Consider the following 14,726-nt stretch of genomic DNA (forward strand, 5'->3'; position numbering starts at 1 on the left):
GCAGCATGGTGGCCTCCCCAAACACACTGATTCTCCGTCTCCCACTCCACTGCCCCCCCCACCCAACACCTGTGCTCACTCTCTCTCTCAAATAAATGAATAAAAATTTTAAAAAACTGCACATATATTTATACCATTACATAATATTCAACAACATAATCTAGTGGCTGTAAGGTATTCCATTCCATGAATATGCATAATTTTACTAAATGCTTTATTTTTAGATATTTGGATAATTTTTTATTTTCAATATTATAAAAATCATTGCAACAAATATTTCTATAGTTAAAATTTTAAACACATAATCTACTTTTCCCTTATGATCAAATCATGGGAATGAACTTCCTGCATCGCAGATTACACATATTTTTAAGGATTTTCATTAAGTGTTCGCAAACTGAACCAAAATGGGAATTAAATTTTATCTCCACAAGGGATCTGCCAGTACCTAGTATTTCTATTTTGTTTGTAAATCTCTCAATCTCTTGGTTGAAATACTGGTGTTAGTATGTTAGATCATTTGTATTTTGTCCTCTGTGACTTAAAATGTGTCTTTTGTCTAGGTTTGTATAAACACATTTCAAGTTTTTATATATTTCCTTCTAGTGGTTTTCATTCTATTTTACTTTCTGTCAGAAACAGATTGGTTCTGGGTAATAAAAGAAACACATTGTTGGATATGATGGAGAATAATAGTTATTTTCCCATCAAAACTATAAAGACTTTATACAGGACATTTCTGAGATGGCTTCTGAAGATGGAAAGCATGCATAAATGTTCAACATTAAGAATCAGAGGGCAAGACAAACCATGAGAGACTGTGGACTCGAAGAAACAAAATGAGAGTTTTGGAGGGGAGGGTAGTAGGGCATTGTGTGGGCCTGGTGGTGGGTATTAAGGAGGGAACATATTGCATGGAGCACTGGTGAGGTGCACAAATGATGAATTTTGGAACACTGAAAATAAAATTAAATTAAATTTTAGAAAAAGGAGTGGTTGAGAGAATTTTGGTATATTTCCATGAGGAAGTATTAGTAATTAAAATGCTTGTAACAGAAGATTATGACGGAAGAAGGCAGTGGCAGCAAAGTTTTAGATTCTTTCTAAATTATTATATAGAACAGAAAGAGCAACTATGTTTCAAAAGCAAAAATCACAGAAAATATTTACAATAAAACAAGGTGACAATGTATCCTCTTAAACCCAAGAAAAAGTAGGTGAGGTCATATTACCAAGACATCAGTAGGGTTTCAGTGTCTTTGAAGGAGAAATCAAAGGGAAACAATGGGCACAACCATTTTTGCTCTGATCCTATGAGAGGACCAGAAAGCCTCCAGGGAACAAAAGCCACAGAGAGGACCAGTTTCCACTGTGCCCATCCCCCTGACAGGGGTCAGACTACTCTGCCGAGGAAGGGAAACCTCAGAAGCGGCATGGCAGGCCCCACCCCAGAAGACAGACTGAAAGAACAGGTGGACAACAGCTTATGGATCCCACAAGACTCCAACACCAGGGGAAAACAGTATATTGAGCTCCAGGTGTTGCCTCATGACTCATTTATTTTTCAGGTAAAATTCTCCTTTCCTTTTTTCTTTTTCTTGTTCTTTTTTTTCTCCTTTTTACTTTTTTCCCATTTCAGCTAGATTCTTAATATATCAACTTATGTTTCAGAGTTTTTAACTTGCATTTCTTAAAATCTACATTTTATAGATATATGCATCATTTTAGTCCTTTTTTCACTCTATTATACACACACACACGCACACACACACCTGTGTGTGTGTGTGCGTGCGCGCGCGTGTATGGGTGTTTTTTTGTTGTTGTTTTTACTTTTTCACAATTTTGGGATATGGTGTCTTCTAACACAGAGACCAAAATTCACCCAGGAACAAAAGAATCACTCTGCTTTGTCCACCCTGCGAGATTATACACTTTCTTCTGCTTTTTTAAAAAAAGTTTTTAAAATTTTTATTTTATTCTTCTGTTTCATTTGGCTTTGTTTGCTTTCCTGTGGTGGCTTCCAACCACTTTGGATTTTTCTCAGGTGGATTTTGCTTGGGTCATGGTTGATATTTTGGACTCTGTTTATTTGCCCACCCACTATTCTCTGGCAAGAATGACTAGAAGGGGGAACTATCTCTCTCTCTCTCTCTCTCTCTCTCTCTCTCACACACACACACACACACACACACGTACCTTGTTATTTGCCACAGAGCTAATCAATATGGATATAAGTAAGATATCAGCAATAGAATTCAGGATAGCAATCAAAAAGTTAATACCTAGGCTTGAAAAAAGCATAAGTGACAATACAGAATCTCTAAAGGTGGAGATGAGATCTAATCAGGTTGCATTTAAAAATGCTACGAATGAGATGTAGTCTAAACTGGATGCTCTGACAGGATCAATGAGGCAGAAGGGAATAAGTGATGTAGAGGATAGGCAGATGGAAAGGAAAAAAGTAGAGAAAAAAGGGGAAAGACAATTAAAAGCCTATGAAAAAGCTTAAAGAGATTAATGATTCCATGAAATGTTCAAATGTCAGAATTACTGGGATTCTGCAAAGGGGTGGAGAAAGAGCAAGGGCCTAGAAGGTATATTTGAGCAAACCATAGCTGAGAACGTTCCTAATCTGGGGAAGGAAAGAAGCATCCACGTCCAAGAGGCAGAGAGGAACCCTCTCAAAATCAATAAAAATAGATCAACACCCTAATATATATAATAGTGAAACTTGGAAATTGGAGAGCCAAAAAAGCACCTAGGGAGATGAGGTTCCTTATATATGGAGAGAGGAACATCAGAATAGTATCAGACCTAGCCACAGAAACCTGGCAAGTCAGAAAAGGTTGGCAAGACGTATTCAGGTTAATAAATGAAAAGTACATGCAGCCAAGACAGCTTTATCCAGCAAGGCTGTCATTCAGAACAGATGGAGAGATAAAGAGCTTCTAGAACAGGCAGAAACAGAAAGAACAAGCAACCGCCAAGCCAGGCCTGTAAGAAATATTAAAGGGGATTCTGTAGGTGAAGAGAGACAACAAAAGTAATATAGACCAGAAAGTAACAGAGACAATCTACAGAAACAGGGACTTCTTCGGCAATACAACAGCACTAAGTTCATATATTTCAATAGTTACTCTGAATGAAAATGGGCAGAACGCTCCAATCAAAAGACCCTGGGTATCATATTAGATAAAAAAGCAGGACCCATCCATATGCTGTCTACAAGAGAATTATTTTGAGCCAAAAGACACTTCCAGATTGAAAGTGAGGGAATGGAGAACCATTTATCATCCTAATGGACATCAAAAGAAAGCTGGGGTAGTAATCCTCATGAGACAAATTAGATTTTAAACCAAAGACTATAGAGGGACACTGTATCATACTTAAGGGTCTATCCAATAAGAAGATCTAACAACTGTAAATATCTATGCTCTGAATACAGGAGCATAATAAAAAATTTAAAAATAAAAATAAAAAACCATATTGATAATAATACATTAATAGTAGGAAACTTTAACACTCCACTCACAGCAATGAACAGATCATCTAAGCAGAAGATCAACAAATAACAAGAACTTTGAATTACATATTGGACCAGAGGGACTTCATAGATATGTGTATATCTTCATAGATATTCTGTATACAGAATACTCCATCCTAAAACAACCAAATAGCCATTCTTCCCGAGTTTAAAAGCATTTTGCTGAAGAATGAATGGGTCAACCAGGAAACTGAAAAAGAACTTAAACAATTCATGAAAACAAATGAAAATGAAAACATATCAGTTCAAAACGTATGGGATACTGCAAAGGCAGTCCTTAGAGGGCAGCACATAGCCATCCAAGCCTCACTCTAGAAAAATCCCAAATGTACAAGCTAACCTTACACCTAAAGGATCTGAGGAAAGAACCACAAATAAAGTCTATACAAATATATATACAGAGAGAAGACAAATAATAAAGGTTAGAACAGAAATCAATGAAATAGAAAATAGAAGAACAACAGAAGAAATTAACAAAACTAGAAGCTGGTTCTTTGAAAGAACTGGTAAGATTGATAAACGGCTGGCTAGACTTTTCCAAAACAGAAAGGACCCAAATTACTGAAATAAAGAATGAGGGGCACTTGGGTGGCTCAGTCGTTAAGTGTCTGCCTTCAGCTCAGGTAATGGTCCCAAGGTCCTAAGATTGAGCCCCACATTGGGCTCCCTGCTCGGCAGGAAGCCTGCTTCTCCCTCTCCCACTCTCCCTGCTTGTGTTCCCTCTCACTGTATCTCTCTCTATCAAATAAATAAATTAAATAAATAAATAAATAAAATAAAGAATGAAAGGCGAGAAATCACAACCAATACCAAGGAAATAGAGGCAAAGTTATTAGAACTTATTATCAGCAGCTATATGCCAACAAATTAGGCAATCTGGAAGAAATGGATGCATTCCTAGAAAATTATAAACTACCAAGACTGAAACAGGAAGAAACAGACAATATCAAAAGACCAATAACCAGCAAGGAAATTGAAGCAGGAATCAAAAACCTCACAAAAAGGGGCACCTGGGTGGCTCAGTGGGTTAAGCCTCTGCCTTCAGCTCAGGTCATGATCCCAGCATCCTGGGATCGAGCCCCGCATCGGGCTCTCTGCTCCGTGGGGAGCCTGCTTTCTCCTCTCTCTCTGCCTGCCTCTCTGCCTACTTGTGATCTCTGTCTGTCAAATAAATAAATAAAATCTTAAAAAAGAAAGAACTCTTTAAAAAAAAAAAAACAACCCAAAAAAACCTCACAAAAAGAAGAGTCCATGGGGACGCGTGGGTGGCTCAGTTGGTTGAGCCGCTGCCTTCGGCTCAGGTCACGATCCCAGGATCCTGGGATCGAGTCCCACATCAGGCTCCTTGCTCAGCAGGGAGCCTGCTTCTCTTGCTGCCTCTGCCTGCCTGTCTGCCTGCTTGTGTGTACTCTCTCTGTCTCTGGCAAATAAATAAAAAACCTTTAAAAAAAAAAAAAAAAAAAAAGAAGAGTCCATGGCCAGATGGCTTTCCAGGGGAATTCTATCAAACATTTAAAGATGAAACAATATCTATTCTACTGAAGCTGTTTCAAAAAACAGAAATGGAAGGAAAAATTCCAAACTTGTTCTACGAGGACTTCATTACCTTGATCCCAAAACCAAAGACCCCATCAAAAATAATTACTGACCAATATCCTTGATGAACATGGATGCCAAATTACTCAGCAAGATCCTAGCCAATAGGATCTAACAGTACATTAAAAGGATTATTCACCATGACCAGGAGAGATTTATTCCTGGGATATAAGGGTAGTTCAAAATTTGCAAATCAATAAATGTGATAGAGCCCATTAATAAAAGAAAAGAAAAGAATGATATGATACTCTCAATAGATCCAGAAAAAGCATTTGACAAAGTATAGCATCCTTTCTTGATTAAAAGTCTTCAGAGTGTAAGGATGGAGGGAACATACCTCAATATCATAAGAGCCATCTATGAAAAGCCCACAGAGAATATCATTCTCAGTGGGGAAAAACTGAGACCATTTCCCTTAAGATCAGAAACACAAAAGGGATGCCCACTCTTGCCACTATTGTTCAACACAGTACTAGAAGTCCTAGCATCAACAGACAATAAAAAGAAATAAAAGGCATTCGAATTGGCAAAGAAGTCAAACTCTTCTTCTTCACAGATAACATGATACTTTATGATGAAAGCCCAAAAGACTCTACCCCCAAATTATTAGAACTCATACAGCAATTCAGCAACATGGCAGGACATAAATTCAATGCACAGAAATCAGTTACATTTCTATACACTAAAAACGTGACTGAAGAAAGAGAAATCAAGAAATCGATTCCATTTACAATACCACCAAAACCCATAAGATACTTAGGAAGAGACCAAATCAAAGAGGTAAAGGATCTATACTCTATAAACTACAGAACACTTATGAAGGAAATTGAGAAAGACACAAAGAGATGGAAAAACATTCCATGCTCATGAATTGGAAGAATAAGCACTGTGAAAATGTCTGTGTTGCCCAGAACAATCTACACATTCAAAGCAATTCCTATCAAGAGACTATCGACAATTTTCACAGAGCTGGAACAAACAATCCTAAAATTTCTATGGAACAGAAATGACCCCAAATTTCCAGAGGAATGCTGAAAAAGAAAAGGACCCAATCAGAGATGGAAAACTTAGTTACAGTAAAAATACACTAGTATGAATAAATAGTAAACTTAAGAAAGCAAAATAACAGATGAGGGAACTGGAGGACAAAGTAATGGAAAGCAATCATGCTGAACAGAAGAAAAAGGATGAATAGAAGAGGAGAATAATAAAAGACACACAGGGGCACCATTAAGCAGAGTAACATTTGCATTATAGGGATCCTAGAAGGAGAAGAGAGAGGAAAGGGGACAAAAATTTTATTTGCAGAAATAACAGCTGAAAACTTCCTGAATCTGGGGTAAGAAAGAGAAATCCAGATTCAGCCGGCATGGAGATCCCACAACTAAATCAACCCAAAGAGGCCCAGAAAAAAGCAAACAATAATTAAAATGGCAAAAAGTAGTGAGAGAGAGAGAGAGAGAAAGAGAGAGAGAACCCTTAAAGTAGGAAGAGAAAACAATTACATACAAGGGAAACTCCATAAGGCTATCAGCTGATTGTTCTACCAGATACTTTAGAGGCAGGAAGGGAGGGTCATGATATATTCAAAGTGCTGAAAACAAAAAAACAAAATAAAACAAAAACAAAAAGAGTCTGCAACTAAGAATACTCTATCCAGCAAGGCAGTGATTCAGAATAGAAGGAGAGATAAAGAGTTTCCCAAACAAAAGTTGACAGAATTCATCACCACTAAACCAGCTTCACCACTAAATCAGTTCCTTAAATGGGACTATTTGTGTGGGAAGGAAAAATCATAAGGACGAATAAGAAAAGTAAGAAGCATAAAAGCAGTAAAATTAAGCATATCTATAATAATCAATGAAGGTATTCCCAAAATAAAAGGATATAGAGCATGATACCACATACTTAAAATATGGGGAAGAGAGAAGAAAAAACTTAGTGCTTTTAGAATAGGTTCAAGCTTCTGTGACATCAACTTAATATAGATTACTATATGCAGAAGATATTATATATAGAGGTAACCACAAATAAAAAACTATAATAGTTAAGCAAACAGTAAAGAGAAAGGAATCCAAGTATATCACTAAGGCAAGCCAACAAACCATGAGAGAGCAAGAGAAGAAAGGAACAGAGAAGAACTACCAAAAAAAAAAAAAAAACCCTATAAAATAAGTACCAAAATGGCAATAAGTATATAGTAACAATAATTACTTTGAATGTAAATGAAACAATCAAAAGACATAGGGTGATGGAATGGATTAAAAAAAAAAAAGAAGACCCAACCATATGCTGCCTACAAGAGACCTATTTCAGACATAAAGACACATGAAGATAAAAGGTAAGAGATGGGAAAGCATTTATCATTCAAATAGCAGTGAAAAGAAAGCCAGTAGTGATACTTAAATTGGGCAAAACAAAGACTGTTAATAAGTGACAAAAAATGATCTATATAATCATAAAGGGAACACTCAACAAGAGGAATAACAACTGTAAATATGTATATGCCCAATATAGGAGCACTGAAACACATAAAGCAACTATTAATGAACATGAAGAAGTAACGGAATAATTCAGTAATAGCAGGGGACTTTAAAAACCACTTAAATCAATGGACAGATAGCCAAATAGAAAACTGACAAGAAAACAATGGGTTTGAATGACACATTGCGTCAGATGGATCTGACAGATATATTCAGAACAATCCATCCTAAAACAGAATACACATTCAAGTGCACATGGAATATTCTACATAGTAGATCATATTATACCGGAAAATAAGTCTCAACAAATTGAAAAGAGGAAGTCATACCATGCATCTTTTCCAACCACAATACTATGAAACTAGAAACCAACCAGAAGAAAAATTCTGGAATGAAAACAAATACATAGAGGTTAAATAAAATATTATTAAATAATGAACGGGTTAATCAGAAATCATAGGAAATCAAAAAACATGGAGATAAATGAAAATGAAAGCACAGTAGTCAAAAATCCTTGGGATGCAGCAAAAGTGGTGCTAAAAGGAACTTTATAGTAATAAGTTTATAGTAATACAGGCCTGTCTTGAGAAGAAAAATCTCAAATAAACAACCTAATTTTATACTAAAAAGAGGCAAAGAAAGAAAGAACAAAACCTTAAACCAGTAGAAGGAAGGAAATAATAAAGATTAGAACAGAAATAAATGAAACAGAAACTTTAAAAAAGATAAAACAGATCAATGAAACAAGGAGCTAGTTCTTTGGGGGAAAAAAAAAAATCAACAAACTGGTACACCTCTACCCAGATTCATCAAAACAAATATAGAGGACTCCAACAAAATCAGGAATGAAAGAGAGAAATAACAAACAACACGACAGAAATACAAATAATTACAAGAGACTATTGTGAAAATTATATGCCAACAAATTGGACAATATAGAAGGAATGGATAAATTACTGAAAACACACAACCTGCCAAAACTGAATTGGGAAGAAATAGACAATTTGAATAGACTGATTACCAGCAATGAAAATGAATCACTAAATCAACAAAACTCTCATCAGACATGGCATCATAGTAATTCTACCAAACATTAAAAGAAGAGTTAATACCTATTCTTTTCAAACTATTTAAAACAATAGAAGAGTAAGAAAAGTTTCCAATTTCATTGTATGAGGCCAGCATTATCCTGATACCAAAACCAGATACCGAAACACTAAAAGAGAGAGAGAGAGAACAATAAGGCAATATCACAATATATCTGGTGAACACACATGCAAATATCTTCAACAAAATATTAAACCAAATCCAACAACACAGTAAAAAAAACAAAACAAAACAAAAAAAAACAGTAAATATGATCAAGTGGGATTTACTCCTGGGATGCAAGGGTGGTTCAATATTCACAAATCAATCAATGTGATACACCAGATCAGCAAGAGAAAGGGGGAAAATCATATGATCATTTCAAGAGATGCCAAAAAGCATATGATAAACTATGACATCCACTTATGATAAAAGTTCTCAACACAACAGGTTTACAGGAAATTTTACCTCAACATAATAAAGGCCATCTATGAAAAACCCACAACTAACATCATACTCAATGGTGAATGCTGAGCTTTTCCACTAAGATGTGGAACAAGTCTAGGATGTACACCCTCACCACTTTTATTCAACATAGTCCTGAAATCCTGGCCATAGCAATCAGATAAGAAAAAGAAAAGGCATTCAGATTGGTAAGGGAGAAGTAAAACATTCACTACTTGCAGATGACATGATACTATATATAGAAAACCCTAAAGACTCTACCAAAAAATACCTACTAGAAATAGTAATTTATTAAGGTTGTAGAATACAAAATCAATACACAGAAATCCATTGCATTTCCAGACACTAATAATGAAGTACCATAATGAGAAATTAAGAAAACAATCCCATTTACAATTGCACCATAAACAAAAAAATATCTAGTAATAAACTTAACCAAGGAGGCAAAGAACTGTACTCTGAAAACTATTAAACATCAACAGAAGGAACTGAAGATGACAAATCAAATGGAAAAGCATTCCATGCTAATGAATTGGAGAACAATTACTGTTGAAATGGCCATACAACCAAGCAATCTAAAGATTAAATGCAATCCCTATCAAAATATCACATTTTTCAAAGAACTAGAATGAATAATCCTAAAATGTGTATAGAACCACAGAAGACCCCAAATAGCCAAAGAAATCTTGAAAAAGAACAAAATTTGGAGGTATCCCAATCTCAGATTTCAAAATAAACCACTAAGTTGTAGAAATTAAAAGTGTATGGTATGGCACAAAAATAGATACCGTAGATCAACGGAACAGAACAGAGCCCAGACATAAAACCACTCTATATGGTCAATTATATTCTACAAGCAAGAAAATGCAATTAGGAAAAAAAGAGTCTCTTCAATAAACAGTGGTGGGAAAACTGGATAACTGCATGCTAAAAAGAGTGAAATGGGACCATTTACTTGCACTTTAAACAAAAATAAACTCAAAATGGATTGAAGACCTAAATGTAATACCTGAAACCATAAAAATCCTAGAAAGCACAGGGAGCAATTTCCTTGACATCAGCTATAGCAACATTTTTCTAGATATGTCTCCCGAGGCAAGTGAATAAAAGCAAAAATAAATGATTGGGATTTCGTCAAAATAAAAAGCTGTGCTCAGCAAGCAAAACAATCAAAATTAAAGGCAACCTACAGAATGGGAGAAGATATTTGCAAATGACATGCCCAAAAAAGGGTCAGTATCCAAAATATATAATGAACTTGTACAACTAAATACCCAAAGAAACAAACAATCCAATTAAAAAATGGGCAGAATACATGCACAGATACTTCTCCAAAGACATACAGATGGCCAACGGACACATGAAAAGATGCTAAACATTACTAATTGGCAGGGAAATTTAAATCAAAACTGTAAATCCAAACCACAATGAGACATCACCTTACACTTGTCAGAATAGCTAAAATCAAAAACACAAGAAACAACAAGTGTTAGGCAGGATGTGGAGAAAAAGGAACCTTCTTGCACTGCTGGTGGGAATGTAAACTGGTACAGCTACTGTGGAAAAGAGTACAGAGGTTCCTCAAAAAATTAAAAATAGAATTACCTTTGATACAGTAATTCCATTACTAGGTATTTACCCAAAGAATACAACAACACTGATTGGAAAAGATAAATACACCCTTATGTTTATTGCAGCATTATTTACAAATACCCAAATTATGGAAGCACACCAAGAGTCCATCAGTAGAACTGATAAAAGAAGATGTGATATATATCCATCCCGTGTGAAAGATTGAAATCTTTCTATTTGCAACATGGCTGGATCTAATGTTAAATAAGTCATCAGATAAAGAAAAATATAATATGATGTCATTCATGTGTGGAATTTAAGAACCAAAACAAAGGAACAAAGGAATAAAGAGACAAAGAAAAAACCAAACTCTTAATCTTAAATATAGATGGTAACTGGTGGTTACCAGAGGGGAAGGGGTGGTATGATGTGTGAAACAGAGGGCACCTAAAGGTACACCTATCATCATGAGCACGTAGTAATGTATAGACTCCTGAATCAGTATATTCATTAACTGTACTGGAATTAAAATTTTTAAATAAGAAAAGAAATGAAAAAAATTTTAAAAATTAAACAAAATTTAAAACAATGAATCATGGAACACTACATCCAAAACTAATGATGTACTGAATAGTGACTAACATAATAAAAAAAAAACTACAAAAAAATAAATTTAAGGAAAATTTTTTAAAAAAGAACAAGCCTTAGAAAACCAAAATGACTAGGAAGACATAGACATAAGGATTAGTATTAACCATTACAAACTTAGAGAGCTAAGACTAAACTGATGGTTAAAGGCTGAAGAAAACAGTATAAAACAGCTGTACCTCAGACTTTTCTTAGTATTACCATTTTAAAAAATGGAAAGAATGGGAAAACTTACATCTCAGTAAGTACATTGGAAGTGGAAGTAGAGGTAATTCTGTTCTTAGACTGTTGTGTGTGTAATATGGGATGAAGTAAAGGGTATTTTGCATATGGTAATTTTATCATTCCCTGCCTTTGATTTCCAGAATGTCTGGTATGGAAGAAAAGAGATATAGATACAATACACAGGAGGTTAAATAAAAGACCAGTCATCTTAAACTTAAATTTTAAGAATTCATGAATCCATCATCTTTAAGTAAAAAATAAATGTATATGTACACATGCAGATGTATATGAGTGTTAATACATACACAATTGATATATGTATCACTATATCTAATTTATTTCCTAATTCTGTTCACAATAACCAACCCAGTAGCAATATGTATCCTAATAATGCTCTTGGAATACCATCTCTAAGCAAAAGTAACAAGGGCTTCTTAGTGAAATAACTGATCATAAGGGTAAATATCTTGCCATACCAAGTAGAAGGATAAGTATCACATTCAACTAATAAGCTCATGTCAAAAGAATATGAGTGCAAACTTTTTAACAGGGTCCCACTGACCAAAATATGGTATAATTTGAGCTCTAAAAAGGAGAATTTCAAATGACTGAAACCCCTAAGAAGTGTTCAAATCCAGAAGTTTAATAACACATATATTTTTTTAAAAAACTAGTTGGAAGCTTTGCAGAATATTCGGGAACTAATTCATTACTTTGAAAACAGGCAAACAAAAATTTACCCTGCCTTTCAGTAACCAAATAGATGAGAGAAAGCATCTCTTTATAAACATATATCAAATAATGAACTAAAATGCAAAATTAGAATATACCTATTAATTAATGGATCTAGGTACCACTTAATCAATAGCTAAAACATTAAACATGAGAAAAAGACAATCAGACATTATTATGTTCATGTTGGTGAAAGAACTCAGTACCAATTATAGATTTCCCAGTTATTGAACTCAATACTAATTATGGGTTTGGGTTGAACCTTACTCTGATCAGGCCTCTAGATTCATCTGCCCCTGGGCATGTAATAGAAAAGACAGAAAAACCTTGAACTGAAGCACACTATACAGTGATAGAGCCTTAAGAAGTCACATTATTCCTTGGCTAGGAACTGAATTTCCTAGTCTTGTAAGTCCCTCTTATAGGTAGAGGTAGCCAGGGGCCTGAATTCTAATCAACACAATATGAATGCATGCTGTGTTTGAAAGCCCATTCACTTTATTCCTCCTCAGCAAACTAGAACAAAGAAGAGCCTCCAACAAGCTCAGAGTCTCAAGGGGAGGGCGTATACTATAGAATATTAGAGAAAGAAGAAGATGGGTCCCTGAAAAATCACATGGCATTTAATTCCACTCAAAAAGTGGAATCTGGGATGGGAGTCAAGATGGGGGAGAAGTAGCAGGCTGAGACTACTTCAGCTAGCAGGAGATCAGCTAGATAGCTTATCTAAAGATTGCAAACACCTGAAAATCCATTGGCAGATGGAAGAGAAGAAGAACAGCAATTCTGGAAACAGAAAAACAACCACTTTCTGAAAGGTAGGACTGGCGGAGAAGTGAATCCAAAGCGACGGGAAAATAGACCCCAGGGGAAGGGGCCGGCGCCCGGCAAGCGGCGGAGCAAGGGAGCACAAAATCAGGATTTATAAATGTCTGTTCCACTGAAGGACATCACTCCTGAAGATAAACCGGGGTGAAGCCCATGTGAGGTCAACGTGGCCTCAGGTCCCGCAGGGTCACAGAAGGATCGGGGTGTCTGAGTGTCACAGAGCTTGCAGGTATTGGAACGGGAAAGCTGGCTACAGAGAAAGAGCCGACAGTAAGCTCGCAGCTCGGTGTTACCTTGAACCAGCCGCAGGCTCGGTGAGCTCAGAGCCCGGCCGAAGGTCAGGCAGATGGGAGTTACTGGGTGCTGTTCTCTGAGGGCGCACTGAGGAGTGGGGCCCCGGGCTCTCAGCGACGGGAAAATAGACCCCAGGGGAAGGGGCCGGCGCCCGGCAAGCGGCGGCCAGAGACTAGGAGGCCGCCATTTGTATTCCCGTCCTCCAGAACTCTACAGAAAGCGCTCAGGGAACAAAAGCTCCTGAAAGCAAACCTGAGCGGACTACTCAGCCCGGCCCCTGGTAAGGCGGTGCAATTCCGCCTGGGGCAAAAACACTTGAGAATCACTACACCAGGGCCCTCCCCCAGAAGATCAACAAGAAATCCAGCCAAGACCAAGTTCACCTACCAAGGAGTGCGGTTTCCAGACCAAGGAAAGCAGCGGAATTCCAGAGGAGGAGAAAGCAAAGCATGGAACTCATGGCTTTCTCCCTGTGATTTTTTTAGTCTTGCAGTTAATTTAATTTTTTTCTTTTTCATTTTTTTCTCTTCTTCTGCTAAAATTTTTTTTAACTTTTACCCTTTTTTTAACGTTTTTTAACTAGTTTATCTAATATATATTTTTCTTTTTTATATTTTTCTTTATTCTTTTTCTCTTTTTTAATTCTTTTTTTTCCTTTTTTTTATTCCTTTCTTTCTTTTTGAACCTCTTTTTATCCCCTTTCTCCCCCCTCACGATTTGGGATCTCTTCTGCTTTGGTTAAACCATATTTTCCTGGGGTTGTTGCCACCTTCATATACTCTTATCTGGACAAAATGACAAGGTGGAAAAAGAACAAAAAAAAGAACAAGAGGCAGTACCAAAGGCTAGGGACCTAATCAATACAGAAATTGGTAATATGTCAAATCTAGAGCTCAGAATGACAATTCTCAAGGTTCTAGCCGGGCTCGAAAAAGGCATGGAAGATATGAGAGAAACCCTCTCGGGAGATATAAAAGCACTTTCTGGAGAAATAAAAGAACTAAAATCTAACCAAGTTGAAATCAAAAAAGCTATTAATGAGGTACAATAAAAAATGGAGGCTCTCACTGCTAAGATAAATGAGGCAGAAGAAAGAATTAGTGATATGGAAGACCAAATGACAGAGAATAAAGAAACTGAGCAAAAGAGGCAAAAACGGCTACTGGACCACAAGGGGAGAATTCGAGAGATAAGTGACACCAAACGACAAAACAACATTAGAATAATTGGGATTCCAGAAGAAGAAGAAAGAG

The 14,726-nt window shown here is 36.2% G+C and overlaps 1 protein-coding gene and 1 pseudogene across 1 annotated transcript in view; one reads left to right on the top strand and one right to left on the bottom strand.

Moving 5' to 3' along the window:
• Positions 1-14,726, bottom strand: part of SCAPER (S-phase cyclin A associated protein in the ER) — a 519,522-nt gene that overhangs the window by 279,913 nt on the left and 224,883 nt on the right. The window lies entirely within an intron of this gene.
• Positions 1,434-14,726, top strand: part of LOC132029162 (ragulator complex protein LAMTOR3-like) — a 23,492-nt pseudogene continuing 10,199 nt past the window's right edge.

Source organism: Mustela nigripes, chromosome 13, assembly GCF_022355385.1.
Source record: "Mustela nigripes isolate SB6536 chromosome 13, MUSNIG.SB6536, whole genome shotgun sequence".
Lineage (NCBI taxonomy): Eukaryota > Metazoa > Chordata > Mammalia > Carnivora > Mustelidae > Mustela > Mustela nigripes.